The sequence below is a fragment of the Drosophila persimilis genome, unplaced genomic scaffold (genome assembly GCF_003286085.1).
Source record: "Drosophila persimilis strain 14011-0111.01,24,50 unplaced genomic scaffold, DperRS2 tig00000622-arrow-arrow-pilon, whole genome shotgun sequence".
NCBI classification, from domain to species: Eukaryota; Metazoa; Arthropoda; class Insecta; order Diptera; family Drosophilidae; genus Drosophila; species Drosophila persimilis.
Window position 1 is genome coordinate 575,106 of NW_020825326.1, and position 23,666 is coordinate 598,771.

A 23,666-nucleotide genomic window follows, 5' to 3' on the forward strand; every position below is an offset into this window, starting at 1 on the left:
AGAAGGAAACGGGACGAGCAAGAAAAGAAGAGGAGTTTTCGGTACAAAATAGAGGAGGCCGCACGTGCCCTGAACAAAAATTAGAAAAATTTCGCGATCGTGGAGTCGAGAATCCCTCCACGGCATCTGTGACAGGAGGCATCAACTGCAGCAGGAGCGGCGGACATCGCAGCAGCAGACCGGTACTGGCCAGGCCGGAAAACCTGGTGCGAGAACTGCCAGCGAAACACCGGCACTATGGAATCCAGCGGAGCACCGACTGGAGACACGTTTTTGCCACCACACCCCGACACCCCCAGGGAAAGGAATCCGAGCTTCAAAGCAAAAATACACACACACACACATGATTCAAATCACCCACCTTCATCCACACCCACCCAAAATTTCGCACGCCCCCTTCCGACCCACAAAGGAGGAAAATGTGTGGTATCCAAAATTTTAAATGTACGAGACAACCAAATACGCAGAATCGTTGAGAATGACTATATATTCTAGATGGCAGAATCTGGATCAGATCGGATCATTATTATAACCAAAAGGAACAAATCAATTTGCAGTGGCTCTCTCTCTGACTCTCTGTCGTTCAATGTTAGTTAGTCTAGTCATTCTGCCGGAGGAAAGTCATACTGACTATGTATCAGGTATAAATGTAGAGTTGCGACCGTAGCAGCAATTCACAACGTTCCCACTCGCTTTTACTTTAAGTTTAAATACAAATTTATGAAAATATAAGAGAATGCAAAACGAAGTTACAAGTAGGTTTTTGCTTTCGTTGCATCCTACCAATTTTTCCCATAGTAGCTGTTGCAGAAACTTAGTTTTAGGTCATACTTTTCACACTTATTCTCACGATAATGCCGGTTTATTTGATTGATATTTTATTCAGATCCACTACTCGTTTTTGAACTGAGGAGAGAATTATGATAAATTCAACGGGTATGGAGACAAACTGCCTGGCAAATTCGCAAGCTTATTACGATTTTAGCGCTCTTCGGCTAACGGTACACCAGAGCCCATTAGCAGTACCAACGAGGAGCAGAGCAAAGCAAATCGGAACCGAGCGGAGTGGAGGTAATCATCATCACGCCAAATGAAGCTTTGCTCATCTATTTGAGTGCGGCAAAAGATCTGGTATTCTCCCGAGCAAAAAAAAATATTTTGGTAGTTCATTAAGTATGTTGAAGTACAAGAATTTAACATCATCTGACGTTGCTCAGTTGATGACTCAGAAGCGGGGAATTAAGACAATAGCTGAGCACCATTTGGAAGAGGTTACCAGGTCAATGAATCTATCGGAATATGATCCATGATCTAGTAAAAAGTTGACTGCCCAAGGATTTTCCTTTCGATTTTCTTGTACGCGAGGGGATGTGGTTGAACCGTTAAGTATGGACCTGTACTTTGATATGAATGCTAAATTGGAATTGGGCTCGGGCACATCATTAACACGTGCGGACGTTGCTCGGAACATGAGGAATGTATTCGGACTTGGACTGGAGCTGTGCTGATGATCGTGTTGTATGCTAATATGCCTTGCGACTTTTCCAACAATTGGTGGACATTTGCATTTTCCCATGGTCCAAGGTGCATGGCCCCAGACAGTCCCATGATCATAGAGTCCCAGAATCCAGTTAGTCAACAAGTACTTTGGCTTCTCTGTTCCGCTGGATTTTTAGCTCAATTCGTCAGTCCAAGTATGGTCAAGTTAACGGTTCCGCAAAGAGCCCGGTTCCACTCTCCATAAACACATGGTTCGTGGTACATTAGAGGATTTAGCTATGTTTAGCTGTGGGATGATCAACTCGGTACTCGCAGAGTTTAGGGGCATATTCGAATTTGGTGGAAGTGGATGAAAAACGCCTTACTGGCCACATAAAGTATATATATTCTTGATCAGCATCGATAGCAGACTCGATATTTCTGTCTGTCTTTCCGTCTGCCCGTCTTGATTGACGCCTAGTTCTCAGAGACTTTAAAAGCTAGAGCAACAACATTTTGTATACAGACTTCTATTATATCACACTGCTACAAGGGTACTTCAAAATTTTGCCATGCTCCTTTCCGCCTCTGTGGCATCCACAATTTTGAAGAGACAAGAAAACAGACACACTCACTATTACACACACACTATTGTAGAAAATCCCCGTATCTACCAGATTAACGAATTTGATTCAGATCATTTGTATAGCCAGAAAGAACCATTGAAATTTTAGTACCTTCACAGCACGTTCGTACGCTTTGGACGAACAAAAAATGTGCAGTAAAATGGAAAAATCTGCGGAACGGAACAGAATTTTCTAAAACCCTTCATTTATTTTAAAAGAGTATTGAGGTGGGTTTCTACCGAATATTTGAAACTTTTTTTTTTCAAATGCTAGCCACAAATCTAGCAATTTTAAATTTTTATTTAGCAATTTTAGTAACTTTATTATAAAACTGGCAATTTTTATATTTTTCTTCAGGGTTTTGGCATTTTGTATACCTTTTTGTTATCAACTGCACAGATTCCGATTAATAGTGGTTCACAAAGATATCGGAACTTGTATTTAATTCAGTGGTTTGATTATATGAACAACTTGATAGTATTTGACAACTCTTTTAATGTTGGTGGTGTTTAAGCAATGGATTCGCAAGGATTGCACTGATCCAACGCGGGCTTATGTGCGTATTGCAAATCGTCAATAGGCGGAAAGCTTTTTGACATCCCCCACCACGGTGCCGCAAAAAACACATAAGTTGCCTTTCGTTCGAAATTCGACCAAAACGGAGGAACGGGAAGCAGCTCTATGCCTACACATTGCCGAACACACGGCGACTGCGACAGGTGATCATTTCTCAATGTTGAGTGTGGAGCAGTCTTCAGCTTGCAAAGTGCACCTACAATATTAAAAATGTACTCGCACTGCATTTCATGGATGGCTTTCGAACTGACATCGGAAACTCAGCTTTTATTCTTCTGTTGGACGAGTCTACTGACATTAGAGTGACATTATAATTATGTACATATATTTGGTAACTTTAATATTCGGGTATTTTTTTTCTCAACTTCAATAAATGAAGAAAACGAATGAAATTCATAAACCTAAATAAATAAAATAATCTAAATGGTAGAATAAAGCTTGCAGTATTAAATTTTCGGAATGGTATATTTTATATTAATGATTGTTTTAAATTAAAAGGGAAAATATAATTAAACTAAAAAGTCACCAATATTTGCGTTATTTTAATATTCTTTTTTTTCTTATATAACTAAAAAAAAGCAAGTGTATTTCAAAATTTCGCCCGCCCCTACCGACCACAAAAAGGACGAAAATCTGTGGCATTCACAATATTGAAGATTCAAGAAAACTAAAAACGCAGAATCATAGATAATGATTCAGATTGTTGAATCTGGATCAGATTGGATCATTTTTATAGCTTAAAGGAACAAATCAATTTGCAGTGGCTACGCAGCGCCCGACGTCACGCTCAGACTGATTTTCTGTCTCTCTCGCACGCACTTTTTGTGGGAGGAGAGCCATACTGACTAAGTATCGGGTATAAATGTAGAGTTGCGGTCACCGCAGCAACTCACAACGTTTTAGTTTTCTCGAATCTGCAATATTGTGGATGCAACAGATTTTCGTCCTTTGTGTGGGCGGAAGGGGGTGGGGCGAAAGATTTTGAGATATACGTTTTATAGTGAGATCTAACAGGAGTGCGGATACGAAATTTGGTTACTGTAGCGTTAATAGTCTCTGAGATTTGTGGATGCCCCAGATTTTCGTCCTTTTTGGGGGGCGGAAGGGGGTGTGGCGAAATTTTGATACGAAACGGTCAAGGCCCAATATCACAGGAGTGTGGATACCAAATTTGGTTGCTCTGGCTCTTATAGGTTCTGAGATCCTTGAACTCATATTTTGCAATTGGCAAAACCGACCATGAAACCTGTGTGTTAGAGAGAGACAGAGCGAGAAAGAATGAAATCTGGTTCAGATGTTGCACTGTAGAAGTCATCCTCTACGATTCTGCGTTTTTAGTTTTCTCGTATCTTTGAATTTGTGGATGCCACATTTTCGCCCTTTGTAGGGGCGGAAGTAGGCGGGGCAAAGTTTTAAAACATTCTCGTAACAGTGACATATCACAGAAGCCCGGATATAAAATGTCGTTGCTCTAGCTCTTATAGTCTTTGAGCACTAGGCGCTGATAGGGACGGCCAGACGGACAGACAGACATGGCTCAATCGACTCGGCTATTGATGCTGATCAAGAATAAATCTACTTTATGGGGTCAGAAACGATTCCTTCTGGACGTTACACACATCCACTTTTACCACAAATCTAATATACCCCATTACTCATTTTGAGTATCGGGTATAAAAAGAGAGCACAAGAAAAATCTTTTTTCGGCTTTTCCTGAGTTTTTAAAATCAAAATTTTAACAAAAATACCGCGAAAAATGATCAATTTTGCCTTTGAAAGCTTCATTTTTCCTAGACGTTAAGCTGAAGTTACAAACCAGATGCCAGATATTAAAATATTAAATATATTAAAATTAAAAAACAAACACCATACAAAAACAACCATATTTCATTAAAAATTATTAAGCCTGAAAAATCTATTAGAAAAAGTCGGTTTAGTTCGAAGCGTAAATATGGTGTTGCATAGTGTATTCACTGACTACCATTACGAAACAAGTAAACTACTTTTTTTTACCATTTACCAGTACCACGGTAAAAATGATCAACATACAGCCATGCAAAATATTGTCAGGCAATACTCGTTTAGGCTTTTAAAATTCTAGTTCAACAGAAAAAAATGCAGCTGACTTTCTCCTCCCACACGTTCCCCCAGAGAAATTACCACTAAACTGATTCGCATTCGGAATCGATTTCTCTGAGTTTTCATTTTCAACAGAAGCTAGTAATTTGAAGTGATTGCTGTATTGTCGATTTGCCATCATTTCGAACCAATTGCCATAAATGGAACTCGGGGCGCATTCCGCATTCCTAGTCTGCCGGAGAGCTTCGGCATTTACAATTTGTAGGTCATTAGAACTGCCTTATTTTCTAAATGCCCTTTAATTTATATAATTACATATGCATATGTGCAAAAAATCGAATCAGTCTTTGATGTGAAAAGAAAATTGAAAGCCACCGACGGACCGACTGCGACCATGGGCCAAAACCAATGTCTGATTACCCGATTGTTCGATAGCCCAATCACTGCCTAGATGCAATTATACGGGACACAAGCCCTAAAGCTCTGAGTTCAATTCGGTCTGGTTTAGCTAGGCTTTAAGATCGGTTCGGTTTGGTTTTTGGCTCTAGCTATTTCCATAAAGATATAATTGGCGCCAGAAAGCAGAGAGGGGAATTGAACAAACAAGAGAGGAGAAATATAATTTAATTTGAAATAAAACGACAGCCTCAATGCTCTGGGCACTATACATACATTGTTTGGGTCTTTGTACCCGTGCCTCTGTATTTATCTTTGACCTTTTTCATTCGTGGGTTCTTAGCGTTTACAAGTCCACAGTGTGACTGTGAGTGTTTTTTGGTATCGTGGCTAAATGGGTCATTCGTCAGGGCAGCTTTCATTTGTGAGCTGGAAAAACTCAACGCGGAACGTAGAACGTGGAGCACCTAATAATAATCTCATTCTCTTCCACTGTTTTTATACCCGATACTCAAAATGAGTATTGGGGTATATTATATTTTTGGTGAAAGTGGATGTGTGTAACGTCCAGAAGGAATCGTTTCCTACCCCACAAAGTATATATATTCTTGATCAGCATCAATAGCCGGGTCGATTGAGCCCTGTCTGTCCGTCCGTCCGTCCGTCCATCTGTCCGTCAAAGACTATAAGAGCTAGAGCAACGATGTTTTGGATCCAGACTTCTGTGATATGTCACTGCTACAAAAATATTTCAAAACTTTGCCCCGCCCACTTCCGCCCCACAAAGGACGATCTGTGGCATCCACAATTTCGACGATACGAGAAAACCAAAAACGCAGAATCATAGATAATGACCATATCTATCCGGTTGCTGAATCTGGATCAGATCAGATAATTTTTATAGCCAAAAGGAACAAATCAATTTGCAGTGGCTACGCAGCGCCCGACGTCACGATCAGACTGATTTTCTGTCTCTCTCGCACGCACTTTTTGTGGGAGGAGAGCCATACTGACTAAGTATCGGGTATAAATGTAGAGTTGCGGTCTCCGCAGCAACTCACAACGTTCCCCCTCGTTGTTCTTGTCATTGTTTTGGGATTATATCCATCCCTTCGCCCGATCTGCCCTGAAGATCTTGTTAGGGCCATGCCGTTGCCTACTAATTGGACTTGGATTGAACATAGCTGGCTTTTCCTTTTACGTTGAGTTTTCGGGGAGGAGTTCAGAGCTGGAAGAATGTGACGAAGTCGATGGAAAGCGGTATTGGGCATCTCCATTAGCCATCAGCTTCATCTGACCCATCACACCATCAGGCTCATCAGCCGGGGGTCATGCTAATTTCCATCTTTGGACAACTAAACCTCTATTTTCCGATCTCCAGACCAACCTCAGGCCCAAAGAAAACACCGTAGTCGATGGGTGTGCAAATTGCAGTTGGAGGCCGAATAATTTTCTGCTCTAAACTTTCTAATTTGCCTTAATTGAATATTCGTGATACTCAAAAATTGAGACCCCAGCCCATGAAAAAGTTCTTTCGACAGTATCCTCCGGAGCGAAGCCATAATGAGCCTGGGGATTCATCCCTGATGACACATCTGTCCGCTTTTGGAGTATCCGCAGCAGCTTCATTTCCGCCAAAATCATCAGAGCGGGGCCCATTAAATAAATGAAGTGTGACAAATCCATTGGACTGGCCCCGAACACAAACGACGCTGTGCAGGAAATTTAAGTCGTAGTTAAGGGAATAATTCCGATTCTATGGCTATGAATTTTGATACTTTGACTAAAGTATCCCTTTACTTTCTTTCTAGGTAACAAGGAAAAATGCACACCAATCCAATGTGGTTTTATCATCAAATATGCTTCTCTGAAAAGAAGCGCATCTATATCGCTCCCTACGGATCCTGTATAGCCTGATTCACCTGACTCAACGGCTATGTAACCATTAAACGTGAATGCGGACAAACTTGACAATCAAAACTTATTCAGGGAGAATAGCTAGGCCTGCACCTAACTTGGTCCTTTGCTGATTGACTGCTTTCGTCACGGCAAGTAGCCAGCCAACAGCTTCCAGCATTCAGATCCCACAATCCAGCGGAAAACCAACCACCAATACAAGCATTCTCTGGTCTCCACCTTAATACTTGCTACTCTTGGACTCCGGGGGTATGTTGTATTTTTGCAGATCAATGTAACATATAGCAAACACATTTGTGAAACTACCACTTTTTCTACAAACTATTAAGAAAACCTACGAACTCCTGGTATCGCTCACTCTCTATTTGATTTTTTGGTAGAGAGACTGAGCAAGCAATACACTTACTCCCTTGTTTTTTTTTTGCCCTCTGCCAGAAAATATGTATTTGTGTGCAGGATAATGTTTTTCGCCAAAAAAGCGGGTAATATACGTTACCAATTGTTTTCTGTGAAAAAAAGTCGAAGACACATGAACTCCGTAATATGTTGTAAATCATTTTATTGATTGCGAACGCAGGGCTCACATTCGGTTTTTAGTGATTCGGGGTTACTTCAGTCAGCCTAAAGAATAAATTAAGGATTCGTGATTATCGAACGCATTAAAGAGGCATGAGTATAGCTATTATTTAACGATTACTGTGAATCCAGGCAGGACTCTTTTATGTCTACATGTATATACACTTCGATTCATAATTAAAGCTGTTTTCTACTTATTTACCAGGAATCATCAAAATATTCATATAAATACATATGTTTGTGATATGTTTAATAAACGTTTTCCAGCTTTATCTAAAGTTATGATCGAATTTTCGTACCGGGTACCCCATAGTCGGAATATCGACTAGAGCGTTCCTGAATGCTTGTTCTCCATTGAGCGGCTACCAGGAGTGCAACATGTTAATCATTTTGAGCATAAGGCCATGTCAAATGGAGATCACAGCCAGAACATTGCTCTCCACCTCAGCGTTGTTTGTACAACAGTTTGTAGCAGCACCGACACAAACACCTTAATCCCAGCCTGATCCCTGTCGGGTCTTATTCTTGCACCTTCATCTAGGGTTGAGCAAACGCCCCGCGGGGCTTGTTGCAAATTTTGATGGACGGCCTGTGGTTGAAATTGATTTGCTTTAATGGTGGCAAAGTTTTCTGCCTGTCTGCTAACCAGATCCATTCCTAATGGAAATGTGAAAACTGGCCGGACTTGTTCTGCTTCTGGGTCTGCTTCTAAGTCTGTAGTTATGGCTCTTTGTGGCGCAAACAAAATCCGAGTCAATCAAATTAAATGTCGACAGACATATAATTTGTGCACTTCTTGATATTTGTTGCTCCACAAAACTGTCATATGGGAGACTGGTGGAGCTGGAGTTCACGGCTGGTCAGAAGGGACCAGGAATATATCATGGCTAAGTCGGGTCTATGCTCCATATAACCCTAATTGGTTTAAATCATAAAAATACATTTAACTCAGAGACTGTGAATGTTCGACTTGGCCAAGGTTCTGGCCCATCTCCGGGTCTCTGCGGTTTTCCGACTTTCGCAATCAAAAGAATTTGCCTAGACGCTGACTCTGACTCTGGCTGTGACTGCTTCTCTGGCAGCCATTTTATGCTTCATTAAGTTAGAAATCATTACTCTTGGCCGGATCTCCCTAGTTTGGAAATTCTCTCGCCATTTCTGGCTATCTTCATCAACCTCCTCCATCTCTAACCTTCCCTCCTCCTTGGGGCTTTTCAATTTTAGAAATTGATGAACTTGCTGATGGAAATCTGTCGGGCAGCATCGTAGCCAGCAGGAGAGGCAGATGTGCGATGAGCTCTGGGATGGATGGACTGGCAGATACCCAAAAGAAAAGAAAGCTCCACGTTCCGTGGTGGTGGCACAAAAGATACGCCCGACGGGCCTGCCAGAATGGGTATCAGAATGATGAGATTCTGTTTTAAAGATTTCCCAGCCCGCAGAAGACCGTCGCCAACAAAAGAGCTTTCTACAGTTTTGGTATTGAGAAGGGGTAGACATACAGGTTGAGCCAGCTGGAGTCGGCCCGCACCCGCATCGGGTAAAAGGCAGCCCATTTGAGTGCAAAGAGTGGGCCTTAGGACAAGACTCGGCCCCGCCCCCGCTCGCTCCCGCCGATGACTGCATACAAAATGCAGACATTAAGTACTAAAAGACCTCAGCAGAGCTCCGCGGAACTGATTGATACCCAGATCCAGGCTAAGCCCAGATTGCGAAGCGAAGCCTATGTAGAACGCAGTTGGGGATAATCAGCCAAGCGACAAATGAGCAGACACGAGTAATCGGAATCGGAATCTAAATCAGATTCTGAATTTTGTTAGATGAGAACTGCCATCCAGCCCCCCTCCAGGAACCGCTCCGATCTATTGCAGATGGAACCGCAATCGACAACTCCAATTCACGGTCGCACTCGAGTGTGCAAAAAGATATTCCTGACTGACTCACTGGCTACAGCCGCAGCTTCGACGCTGGAATTTAAATTTATTTCATTGCAGAGTCCGATGCCAACGTAAGTTATCGAAGAGTTCATTAAACCTTTGACTTGATCGAGAAGGGAAACCAAGTCAGGTTGATCAGACCCACAGCCAACTTCTGGGCTAAATTTTACTATTTCTGCCTCTGGTCTTAGCACGACTTCAACTCCGGTTCCGGTTTCGTTATCGGTCCGAGGCGACTTTGAGGATGATGTCTCAAATTGTTATACGAGACAATCAGTCCGTGGCTATGGCTGCTCCAAAGAAAACTAGTCATTCTTTAATTTATCGACTCAATTTACCATAATTTTATTATCGTAAATTTATTTTGCTTTGGTTACAATGTGCGAATGTTACTCGATTAATGATCTTTCTGTTTCCAATAATTAACTAATTAACTCAAAAATGGGAAATAGCTGGGTGATCGAATTTTCAAGCTGATCGTAGAGCAAGTTCGGAGCAAGACGGATAGATCAACTGTCTTCTGAAAGACAGTGATAGCCTTACGAGAAAAGCTTGCAGGAAGCGCGAAAGATCTGATGTCGGCGCAGCTGCAGAGATTATCGTTGTTTATTCTATTCAAAAATAGAATGCCTAATGTAACCGGCTTGACCGGTTTGACGCATTGTTCTGGCACAATAATGCCCATAGTGTATATTAATTTTTTGCCACCAATATGCCGCTCTGCTTATCCTAGTTATCCATATGTACATTCATATGCAATCTAATGATCTATGTAACTTATACACTATATTTAAGACAATTATACGTAAATGCCGGAGCTGGTAGCGATGCCGATTAGTGCAGCAGGAGAGAATGTGCACGTGAAACTGCTTGCTTTACTTTGGCTATAATAATGATCCGATACAAATATCTAATAAATACATGCATTCTCTATCATTCTGCGCTTTTGGCTTTCTCATATCTGAGACATTTTGGATGTCACAGATTTACGCTCTTTGTGATTACTGTATGGGGCGTCGAAAATAAACTTGGTTAAGTTTGATATAAGAGGCGTCAGCACAATTTTTTGCTATGTAGCATATAAATACTTATGTATGTATATGTTACATTTATATGTATGGTTTTTACATACATCTACTCGAATCTTATTTACATACATTTATCTACTATGGGACAAGCTTTCTTCCCGAACGATGAAGGCAACGATATAATATAATAGAGAGATACTCTCTATACTCTGAGTAACTGGTGTAAAAACTGCCTTTTCGGCAACCATTTAATAGTTTATTGTAATTACGAGTATACCCGATGCTCAAAATTAGTATAGGGGTATATTTGATTTGTGGTAAAAGTGGATGTGTGTAACGTCCAGAAGGAAGCGTTTGGAACCCCCCATAAAGTATATATATTCTTGATCAGCATCAATAGCCGAGTCTATTATGTCCTGTCTGTCTGTCCGTCCCTATCAGCGCCTAGTGCGCAAAGACTATAAAAGCTAGAGCAACAACATTTTATATCCGGACTTCTGTGATATGTCACTGTTACGAGAATTTATCAAAACCGCGCCCCGCCCACTTCAGCCCCCACAGAAAACGAAGAATCGTAGGGGATGAACCAGATCGTATAATTATTGTAGCCAGAATCAAGAAAACAATTTCATTCTCTCTCGCTCTGTCTCTCTCTAACACACAGGTTTCATGGTCGGTTTTACCCATTGCAAAATGTGAGTTCAAGGATCTCAGAGACTATAAGAGCTAAAGCAACCAAATTTGGTATCCACCTTCCTGTGATATCGGACCTTGACCGTTTTTTTGTCAAAATTTCGCCACACCCCCTTCCGCCCCTACAAAGAACGAAAATCTGTGGCATCCCCAATATTGAAGATTCGAGAAAACTAAAAATTCGCAATCATAGAAAATGACTAAGTATATCTATCAGATTGCTAAATCTGCATCAGATCGAATCATTTTTATAGCCAAAAGGAACAAATCAATTAGCAGTGGCTACGTAGCGCCCGACGACACGCTCAGACTGATTTTCTGTCTCTCTCGCACGCACTCTTTGTCGTATCGTTTAATATTAGCGGCGTTTGCCGGCGGAGAGCTAAACTGACTAAAAATAAATGGTATAAACGTAGAGTTGCGGTCTCCACAGGAACTCACGACGTTCCCCTCGATGAATAATCAAATTTGATATCTTCAATTTTAATATGAACTCCTTGTATTTCCAGCTAATCTTAATCTGATAACGATAGGTCTGATATGACAATCAATATTATTAATATTATTTATGATTAAATTATTAAATTATTATTTAATTATTTTCATTCATTAATTTCCAATCTTATGTGTATTCACTATTGATTCAATGTTTCAGTTCGAATTGTTGACATAGAGATGGGTTATACCACATAGGCATCTTCGTCATTATTTACGGCCTGATTACACTGTTCAACACCACATAGATTTAGGGCTTTAAAATTTCTTAGATTTTAACAAACAATACCTCAAATGACACCCAATTCATGTAGTACGTATACAAATTATATACAAAAATTAGAATAACTTCAACTTTTCCCGAATTTGTAAAAATTTGAAAAAAGGTAACGTCAAAAATTATCAATCTTTCATTTGAGCGCTAAATAATTTCCAGACGGTTAGCTTAAGCACAAAGTGTTTGGGTCTAATTTATAGCTACAATTATCAGCTTTTCAGAATTGTAAAGTTTTAATACGACACGGTGTAAGGTGCTTAACTTATGTGAAAAAAAGAAGCACAACAACTCAAAAAAAATGAAAAAAATTACAGATTTGAAAAGTTTTTTTTAGAAAAAACCAAACCTTGATAAAAAGAAAAATCATTAAACATTTTCAAAGCCCCAAATCTATCAAAAAAAGTCAGTTTGGATCACTGCGGAAATAAAGTTGAGTTTGGTTGCGTAGTGTTTTATAAGGCTAAATAACTTAAATAATTTCAAAGGAAAATTTCAGAGCTAGAATCAGAAACGGACAGCCTTGCATCATCTCGGCACGCCTGGATGGAGGCATTTCCATTTCCACTTCCAGCTGCAGATAAACTGACTTTAAGCCCGAATCCAACTCCACCCCCCTTTTCACCAAGGTCCCATCTTTTCCCGTGTAGTTTTGCTCCATTTCTGTCACGCTCGAAGACAGCAATTGAGCCGATTCGTGTGACAGGAGGAGCATAGAGAAGAGCGTAGACCATGGAAGAACAACAACTGTTTTAGTTGCGGTTTCCGAAGAATAAGATGCTGCTTCCCTGCCAGAGGAAGATGGTGTAGAGGGTGGAAGTATAAATAGCAGCTGGCGAGTGAGGCGAGAAGTGAAGTGGTAACAAGAAGCATAAATGACAACTCCGAGAATCCGAAGCATCTATACCCTTAAAAAACACTTCTCACGCTGAAACTTGCGGGTTCACTCATCGGTGCATGTATTAATTTGGTTTGAGCTTTGTAGAATTCTAGAAAATCGTATAATGTTCTTGAGTGCCAAGTTTCGCTAGGTTTACTTTTTAAACAAAGAAGTTTTTCTCATAAAAAGATCAGTGTAAGATAGATGGTTTCATTTCCTTTGCGAATACTCGTATGGTACAATATTTATACTTTAATAGGAATGATGCTACTTTAAGGGTACATCAATAATATTTGTATATTATATGCATGCTAATGCCCATTATAATTTGTAATACATTTTTAATGAAAATTGTCTTAAATCCCACCTGTAAAATTGCTACTCCAAAATATTGGTATTAATAGCTCGATTGGTAGCCGTACCTCGATAACACATAGGAAATAATACTAAATACCCAATTTATTCGATACATTTTCAAAGCGGTCTTCTATGTGGGCTACAAACGTCTGATCAAAACGATTGTAACTTCTGCAAGGGTATCAAAAAAAAGCTAAGCAACGAGCTAATAATAATACACATAATATTAAAACGAGAACAACGACACTAAGCCAATCCGCAGCCGGAGTCAGAGGCTGACAACAATGGTGCGGGAGGCGCTACAGGAAAATGACTAATTACGTGCTGGCAGCAGCTAGATCGGGAGTGGGGTGCGGGCACCAGATCTGTACATCTAGGGAGCCACGAACGAACCACATTAGCGGCAGGCACTGCTTTAGCTGCTCGCGTTGCTAGCGGTGAATGGTAATTGCGGACCGTTATAATGCGAGCGCGCATAATAAGATCGAGCGATGGCTTCGCTTTAACTATAGACGATAGAGAGAGGGATGTATAGAGGTGCTTGGGGGCCATTCTGAAAAATGGCAAACGCTGGCGTTCGGGCCCTGATGCGCATATTTGCTCCAATTCCGCCAGCGAGGCAATGCAAATGTGACATCCCAACGGGAGGAGGGCAATGAAATGAGATGGGTTACCCCTTCCCATCCATCCGCACTTCAGTCCCCACACTAACAATGATGACGCTGACGATGATGACCCAGTTCTGAGGCTATTTTGCCTGCTACAGTTAGCCGAATGGCAGTCAAAGTGGAGTGCATTAGCATCTGCCACATGCACCTAGTTGAAACATGCCACCCAAACCAGCCAACTTGTTGTTGCCCAATCATCGGCGGCTATTACAGGCAGCTCCGAGGAGAGATTTTCCATGGATGAGCCCTTCATTAATATGTATTCACACATGTTTATATGTATAGTGACTTTTACACGGCAAGTCAATCTTATGCAAAAGTTGTTCATCTATCGGATAAAATTAGATTTTGTTTTTTAACATACTCGTGCCAGTGAGCTGAAATTGTATTGCTGTGCTGGTATTTAAGTTTGTCATTGTATGTAGAGCTCATTTTGTGGTAATAAATCAAAATAATACAATCGTAAAGAAAACATAAAATATATTGAATACTATGCAACTAAATTTTGTTAAAGAAGATGATAGATGATAGAGCTTATGCATAGAACATATACAGGGTCTACAGGGTCGCCATCTTTTAGTGCGGTATGGAAACATCGAATACGTTTAAAAAAAAAACGAGGGGGAACGTTGTGAGTTGCTGCGGACACCGCAACTCTACAGTTATACCCGATACTAAGTCAGTATGGCTCTCCTCCGGCAGACGCCGCTAATATTAAACGACACGACAAAGAATGCGTGCGAGAGAGACAGAAAATCAGTCTGAGCGTGACGTCGGGCGCTGCGTAGCCAATGCAAATTGATTTGTTCCTTTTGGCTACAAAAATTATCTGATCTGATCCAAATTCAGCAACCGGATAGATATAGTCATTCTCTATGATTCTGCGTTTTTAGTTTTCTCGAATCTGCAATATTGTGGATGCAACAGATTTTCGTGTTTTGTGGGGGCGGATGGGGGTGGGGTGAAATTCTGAGATATACGTTTTATAGTGACATCTTAAAGGAGTGTGTGTACCAAATTTGGTTACTCTAGCCTTAATAGTCTCTGAGATTTGTGGTTGCCTCAGATTTTCATCCTTTGCGGGGGCGGAAGGGGGTGTGGCGAAATTTTGACACAAAACGGTCAAGGTCCGATATCACAGGAGTGTGGATACCAAATTTGGTTGCTCTAGCTCTTATGGGTTCTGAGATCCTTGAACTCATATTTTGCAATTGGCAAAACCGACTATGAAACCTGTGTGTTAGAGAGAGACAGAGCGAGAAAGAATGAAATTGTTTTCTTGATTCTGGCTATAATAATTAGACGATCTGGTTCAGATTTTGCACTCTAGAAGATATAGTCATCTTCTACGATTCTGCGTTCTTAGTTTTCTCGTATCGTCGAAATTGTGGATGCCACAGATTTTCGCCATTTGTGGGGGCGGAAGTGGACGGGGCAAAGTTTTGAAATATTTTTGGAGCAGTGACATATCACAGAAGTCTGGATCCAAAATATCGTTGCTCTAGCTCTTATAGTCTTTGAGCATTAGGCGCTGAAGGGGACGGACAGACGGACGGACGGACAGACGGACAGACGGACGGACGGACAGACAGACATGGCTCAATCGACTCGGCTATTGATGCTGATCAAGAATATATATACTTTATGGGGTCGGAAACGATTCCTTCTGGACGTTACACACATACACTTTTACCACAAATCTAATATACCCCAATACTCATTTTGAGTATCGGGTATAAAAAACAAACCAATGGTTTGGTTCTTTACAATATTTTGAGACTATGGTTGGCTATGGCTATGACAATATCAATTAATTGGCCACAAAAATATTTAAAAACTTTGCCCCGCCCACTTCCGCCCCCACAAAGGACGAAAATCTGTGGCATCCACATTTTTAAAGATACGATAAAACCAAAAACGCAGAATCGTAGAGAATGACCATATCTTTTAGACTGCAGACTCTGAATTGGATCGTATTATTATTATAGCCAGCATCAAGAAAACAATTTCATTTTTGCTCGCTCTGTCTCTCTCTAACACACGTAGCATAGCCGGCTTTGCTTAGAGTAAAACATTAGCGCCTAGATCTCAGAGACTATAAAAGCTAGAGCAACCAAATTTGGTATCCACACTTCTAAGATATTGGACCGAGACGAGTTTGTTTCAAAATTTCGCAACACCCCCTTCTGCCCCCGCAAAGGACGAAAATCTGGGGATATTCACAAATTTCAGAGACTATTAACGCTAGAGTAACCAAATTTGGTATCCGCCCTCCTGTTAGATCTCACTATAAAACTTATGTCTCAATATTTCGCCCCACCCCCTTCCGCCCCCACAAAGGACGAAAATCTGTTGCATACACAATATTGAGGATACGAGAAAACTAAATCAGAATCATAGATAATGACCATATCTATCCGGTTGCTGAATCTGGATATCGGATAATTTTTATAGCCAAAAGCAACAAATCAATTTGCAGTGGCTACGCAGCGCCCGACGTCACGCTCAGACTGATTTTCTGTCTCTCTCGCACGCACTCTTTGTCGTTTCTTTTAATATTAGCGGCGTCTGCCGGAGGAGAGCCATACTGACTAAGTATCGGGTATAAATGTAGAGTTGCGGTGTCCGCAGCAACTCACAACGTTCCCCCTCGTTTCCTTTCATTCTTCTTCAAGGTCCGACCCCATCTATTCTGTACATCTGTGTCAGTTGGAGAATATGCACTCACAATGAAAAATACACCTTCAATAGACCTTCCTGCACCTCCTATCTCCCAACACGGTGTCAATTCCAGCCGATACAAAAGGTGAAGAATGGCAAAGCTGACGACACCATTTGGTGTTTGTGCCATATTTAGTTACCAGACGTGTAACGAGAATCGGAATGGGAATGGGATGAGTATTAGATGGGATGGTGTACTGGAGAGGAAATGGGAATGGGAGTGGAAGAGTCTGGGAACTGTTCGGACTGTCAACGCCTTTAGGTGCAGAAAATATGGAAAAATTTCAATAAGCTGAGCTGTTTTTGGACCGGGATGGAGAGCCTAATATAAACATTATGACATGATTGATGACTCACCGACAGAGAACTAAAAAAAAAAAATTAGAAATAGAAACAGAACTAAAACTAGAGCACCCATAGATGGCTGTCAACCTTCGTTGACTCGGCAAATTAATTGAAGTTCAGCTTATAATGAAGATCGAGATGAAGCTGGAAGAACTTGGGATATATTCTCTACAACTATACCCATAGCCATTTCCATCATTATCATCTTTAAGTGTTATTGCTCCGATTTAGTTAGTTAACTCTAACAGTTAATAAACACTTGAGGGAGAAGTATAATTGAATGCATGTCTCCAGCACCATGTGGAGAGTTGGAGCTCCAACCCTATCTCCGCCGGAATCTTCATGCTTTGTGGCCAGATAGTACCCAAGAGTGCTCCATTGACATTAATGGCAGATCACATTGAGTTTCAAAGCAAGGAAAATTGTCAGCGGCAAGTGGGGGTGGGAAAGGCAACAGTTCTCCACAATTTCGATGTTTACGTAATGTCCGTGATCCGGTGGATTCATCTCTTCAGCTTTGCCGCAGAATGATAAATAATGTCTGTGTGGCATGCACTCGAAAGCCGAAACCGCAAAGAATCTTGGCTCGTCCCGCACTCCCATTGGAATGCACATATGTAACTGTCATTGTCAATGTCACTAAGCAAAACCCACTTGGAGCTGCACCTTGCAGAGGCAGTCCCAGATGGAGTATAACCCTTGGCTTACAACACGCTTGGCTGGGGCTGCAGCTCCTCTTCTTTGGCTTAGCTTCACTCCATTCTATTCAATTGTTTTCCATAATTTTCCAGACATTTCCAATAATTAAATGCTTAGAAGCTCGACAAATTATTGTGTTGCTGCTCATGCATGTGAAGCTGACTTGGGTACACTTTCCCAAAGGAGCAGATCCAAAGCACAGTCGGACTCGGACTCTAGAACATTGCCAGGCACTGGGCCCCCGGTGAGTCGTGCAGCCCTGCGGTGGCTTTCACTGAACCACTCCAGCGATTGTCCCATGGAAACCCCAGTTTCATGGGTCCATCCCAAGTCAGGCTCGAGCCAATTACCAAAAATCACTTTCTTTCGACAGATGCTGATCAACTCTGTTGCTCCATTGCTCCCCAGATTCCTTAGACCAGGTTTTCAGTCTGTGTGCCCATTACTCATTCTGTGGCCGGGTAACAGTGGGTGAAGTGGGATGTTGGGAAAATGCATTTAACGGAATCTAGTCAAATCATGCAAAAAACGTGAGCCGATGACGTGAGCCCGTCAGCCATCAACCGAGCATTGAAGAAGAAGCCGACGAAGAAGCTGGGAAACAGAAGAATAACATGTTTTGGATGATTTTTAGCGCTGGTACAGTCTAAGACGATACCCAGCTAAGAGAGAAGTACCGTTAAAAGAGCATTATTGTTATCATTGAGATATTAATATACTATTAATCTGAAACTTAGAAGAGACGATTGACTCATTGGCTCAACCGCTCATGCTTAATAGTGAGTCACCATGTCAAGTGAATACCTATCTATTGAAAATGATATTCCCTGGGATGTGGAGTGCATCGCTAGATAGAGCTCAGCAGAAAGTCTGGTAACAAAATCTTCCACAGTATAATGGTTCCTCGCATCCACTGAGGCCTTGGGCCCTTGGGCACAGAGAAACGGAAACCATAACGAAAATCGAAAACTATTTTTCACAGCTAGAGTCGAAAGCGGTTACCAAAGCTAGACCAACCCCGAGATGCTCTCTCAGGTCCGATCCTGAGCCCGATGGCGGCAAATGCATTTGAAAAGAGCTGGCGAACCGTTACTCGAATCGTTTTCTTGCATTTCTTTTTGGGAAAGAAAGTTTTCGCCAGCCCCAAACCAGCTCTCCAAGAGATTTATACGGTTGCCTTGGTATTTTCTTTGTCTTTCGGTTTGTCGTTCTTTTGTTCTTTCTGTGCGGCGATTCTGTGGGGATTTCGGTTCTCGATCTAAATCAGAGTCTCCATCTAACGGCATCAGTTACACTACTTAACTGTTCTCACTTTCTTCGCGCTCTTTGGATTTGTTGTTTGTTTTTCTATTCCGCTGTCTGTCTGTCTGTCTTTTTGTTATTCTCGCGTTTCCGGTCAGAGGAATCAGAGCCAGAGCTAGAACCAGAACTGGAGCTCCATTCGGAGCTGAGCATTACTTAGAAGCCATTACATGGCAAAAATGTTCTAGATCGGTTGGCGGGGCACCCAGAAATTGGATAAACCAATCTGAACTAAACGGATATTTCTTTCACTCTGTTCTCATAAAAGAGAACGTCTTTCGATTCCCCTAATTTGCATAATAAATATTTCTTGGCCAGTAAAATGCGTGTATATTCAGAATTTTTGTCTTGATAATTATCACTTTCACCCATTAAATAGGTGCGCTATGTGGGGGGTATACAACTGATTTTCCAAATTCATAAATCGATTCCCTGTTTTAAAGCTGATTATTTGTTGGGGTTGATTGTTATCTCTGGGTCTCTCATGAGAGATTTTTCCTATCGAACTCAGGAGAAATCAGCTGGGAGCAAGAAGTTGTTTTCGGCACTCGGTCGCAATGAAAAGTGATTCCGTTGAATAGAGGCGACGATGACCATAACAAGAAATCAGAGTCCGGGCCAAGACGGAGACAAAAAGATGGGTAGATGGAGCGAACGGCCAGTTTCTGTGTGTGAAGCAGACATTAAAATAAAATCAAGTTAACACAAAGAAAAATTAAGAAAGAAATAATTGTTAAAAGGCGGAGAAGTCCAAAAAGAAAGACAGAATAGAAAAAATCAGAGAAGCGACAGCAACAAATTCAAATGCAACTCGGTCTTGGAGTTGAACCCCGATTCCACTTCCGATTTCAAGTTGGAGTCCACGACCAAGTCGGAAGCGGTACGGCGTGTGCCTTTTCTTCAAAGTGAAATTTCTTCAAATACCACTAAATCTACAATGGGCTGAGACACATCAAAAGCAAGCAATTTTGCTTGCATCAACCAGAAAGAGTGCGTTTCGCTTATCTGACAATAACGAAGTCCGTATGCCCTCTAAGAGGGCCTAGCGGGTGGTAACATGCTACGAATTCTTTGATATTTCACTGTTTCTTTGTACATACATATATGTATTTAACTGATAGAATCGGGAATTTTGATAGCAGATCAGCTAAAAGTTATACCTACTCAGCCTTGTGCTCTACTTCAATGGTCCGCTTTGGTTATCTAAAATTCGATATGGGCTTATCCATGGTACACACCAAATCTAAAATTAAATTGAGGAAGCCCTAGATATGCCCTAGATTCTTAGTTGATTATAATAAAATAATTATTGTAATTTAAGTTACCATATGATTCAATAATTTAATGGATTTAATGGTTCCATGTTGATCGCTTGTCTACTTGCAGTAATAAGTAATAAGTAATGTAGTAGTAAGCATTCAAAGGTGTGGTTCTTGACGGTTCACTCGTTACAAATTTGACTCTTTGGGGAGCATTAACTATCAAACTCCTGACATGTGGAAGACCTACCGAGTCCCTTAACAAGTTGTGCCAAGAATTCCGTGGATCACCGAATAGGCGTGAGGGTAAAAAATAAAGACTGAAAGCTGAAAACTGAAGCCAAACAAAAAGAAGGTCCAACGGCGGGGACACACACTTACTACAGTGGACAGCGGAGAATGGACAGGGGATGGACAGCAGACAGTCGCAATGAAAAGTGCGTAGATCATTACTTCTATTTCCACGCTTCTCCGCTTCTTTTGGTCTTTTTTGGGGGCAAAGAGGTATGCCTGCCACATGGAAGGAGAGCTTACTGTACCTTAGGGCACAATTTATTTTGCGTTTAAATACCGCAATGGTGAAATTAATTTCGTTTTCATTGGCCAGAGAAATCTTTTTTGTGGTTTTTGTACGGTAGCTTGAATGGTAGATGGGTAAAAGTGACAGACCCTCTGTCATCTACCAAAATTTGAAGAAGCTTTTGCATGGAATATTGATTGCGGCTTCTATCGGGTTTTGCATCAATCGATCTAGTGATTATGCTGGAATATCGAACACATCGACATAACCTTCTACCTAGGATACTAAGCCCGAATCGGAAACTTCTCAGGAATTTAGTGATGTAGTTGCATCGAATTACTAGCGGAGCATGAACCGCAGAAAGATTCTGCAGGAAGTCATGAAGGAGAACGCCAAAAACCCATGTTGGTAAATTAGAGGAGAGGGCTTCGCTATGGAGGGCGTCCTGATAATCCTCCTTGCTCACAAGATCATGGAAGTAGAAAGGGTTTATCTGTCTAGATTGAACAGACTAGGTCATATCAAGCCTATAATACATATGTATATACATATGTGCATATATCTACCATTTAATTCTTTTTTTACACCCGGTTCTCGAAGAGTTTAGGGATATATTGGTTTTTCGATGTGTGTAACACCCAGAAGGAAGCGTTTCCGAGCAACGAAGTTTGGTGTGCAGACTTTTTCGATATCACACTAAATCAAGCTTTCAACATTTTGCCAAGTCTCCCACCGCCCCCACAAAGATCGAAAATCCCCGGTATCCATAATTTCAAAGATACAAGAAAACCGCATTAGCCGACTCATAGAGAATGCCGAATCTGATTTAGATCTGATCATTATTAAAGCCAGAATGAACAAATAAATTTCTCTCACACTCTTGCTCGTGCAGCATTCGGAATTATCTATTTTGAACTTGCAATGATAAAATTGCAAAGATCAGTTATACTGTTCAATAAGAATCTTTCTCTGAGATATTTCAAAGAGGTTAATTTCCCTAGAATCTTATCTGATCTAAGTACTGTTTTCGTACAATGAATTTAGAGAAAATATTTGCATACGCCTTACAGACTTCGTTGAAAATCACCTCCAAAACCACCTACCAAGGAAGCTGTTCTTCCCTTAAGAGATTTCCTCTCCAATATCGTTTAACGAAATGATCCTCAACGATCTAGTTTTCTGTAAAGAAAATCCAGCCCAGTGCTCCCATTCCAGCATTTTTCAAACTAGATCGCCTAGAAAACAAATCTCCTCTTAGTTTCGCACTTGGGCGGCTTCTCACATGGGTTCCACTTGGCTCACTTGAACTCAATGGAGTTGGAGAGTCATCGTCATAGACGATTGCGGATCGCCATCGTCGGTGATCCCAATCCAGATTGGTTTGCACTCGAAATTAGTCGAGAATTGGCAAATAGAAAACTGAGAAAGAGAGACATCAACCGCGGCCGCCCTCATTCGATATTAGCTGACTAAACATGGCCAAAAAAGAAAGAACCAGCGGGGCAAACAAAGAGTTATCGAAGAAAAATCGCAGACAAATTTGGGTTTCAAATCAAAATCAAATGAAAAGGTTATAAGTGCCGTTACACAGCAAAAACACAGAGTTGGGGACACGGAGACGGGGATGCCGTCGTCTCCGTAGACAAAAAGTCATAAAAACCAGAAATTATGCCAAATACAATGAGAGACTTAGAGGCTGTGGTAGTGACAGAGAGACCAAGAATATCACCTCAAGCCGCATTTAATTTTGTAGGCCTGGTGCGACTAAGATGGTTATACCGCTAGCAGAAGAGTTTGGTGCATGCAACATGCCTCGCTACACTGGCAGAAATACCCCGGCCAGAGTCGAGACGTGGTACCAGTCAAAGTCTCTCCCCTTCTGGGTGCTTCTCTCAGTGTCCTATAGTCCGCATTCACACGCCAACCGACGAGGCAGGGAAAGGCGAATCGATGCCGCTGATGACGAAGTGCCAGTCAGAGTCAGATTCAGTGGAGCTTTAGTCTCAGCTATAGCTTTAGCTCTACCTCTAACTCTGTCTTCGGTTCTAAAGAGATTCGGCAGAGACTCTGGCCTGAGATTATGCTAATAAGATGGGGCTGCCGTCGATGCCTCGAGTTTGTCGTAGCAACCGAAGTCTTGGCTGAAGACGCAGCCGCTGCCAGCGACGACAGCGACGACAGCGACGACAGCGACACACAAACAGAGAATAGAACAGAAAGAATAGAACGACAGAAACAACAAAAAGGAAAGGCTGGATGAGGATACCGACGTTTCGAACACTCTTAGAAATTTACTGAGAATAACTAGGTGGATTATAAGTTAAGATTGTTAGCACACTGAAAATATGCAACTTAGGATGAAAGCACGCAAACAGGCAGGCGGTTCCTTACAATTTGTTCGAAGTGGAATTAAGGAACAAGATTTTATAGGTAAAGGCAAAGACAGTTCATCCTATTAATTTAATCAAATTATATAAATCATTCTGAAAGAGTAGATCATTTAATTGTAGAAACATTTTTGCTGGCGTGAAATTGAGAAAAAGGGCTCTTAAATTGATATTGAAAATTTTTGGAGTCTAAAATGTATGTTATCATACCCTTGCAGACGGTACTATGTCTGCAACGGTATGGTAATATGAAAAATAGCAGCAACAACTGCGACAGCTGGCAGAGCAGCAACGGAACGTCAGCGACAAGAAAACAGTAAAAGCCAAAGTTGAAGCTGAGTCTGAGTCTGTGGCTGAAGTAAGAGCTGAGGCCGAAGCTGCATTCTAGGTCAGTGACTACTAGAACCAACCAGCCAAGTTGATGCTGCTACTCATATTGCTGTTCATGTTGG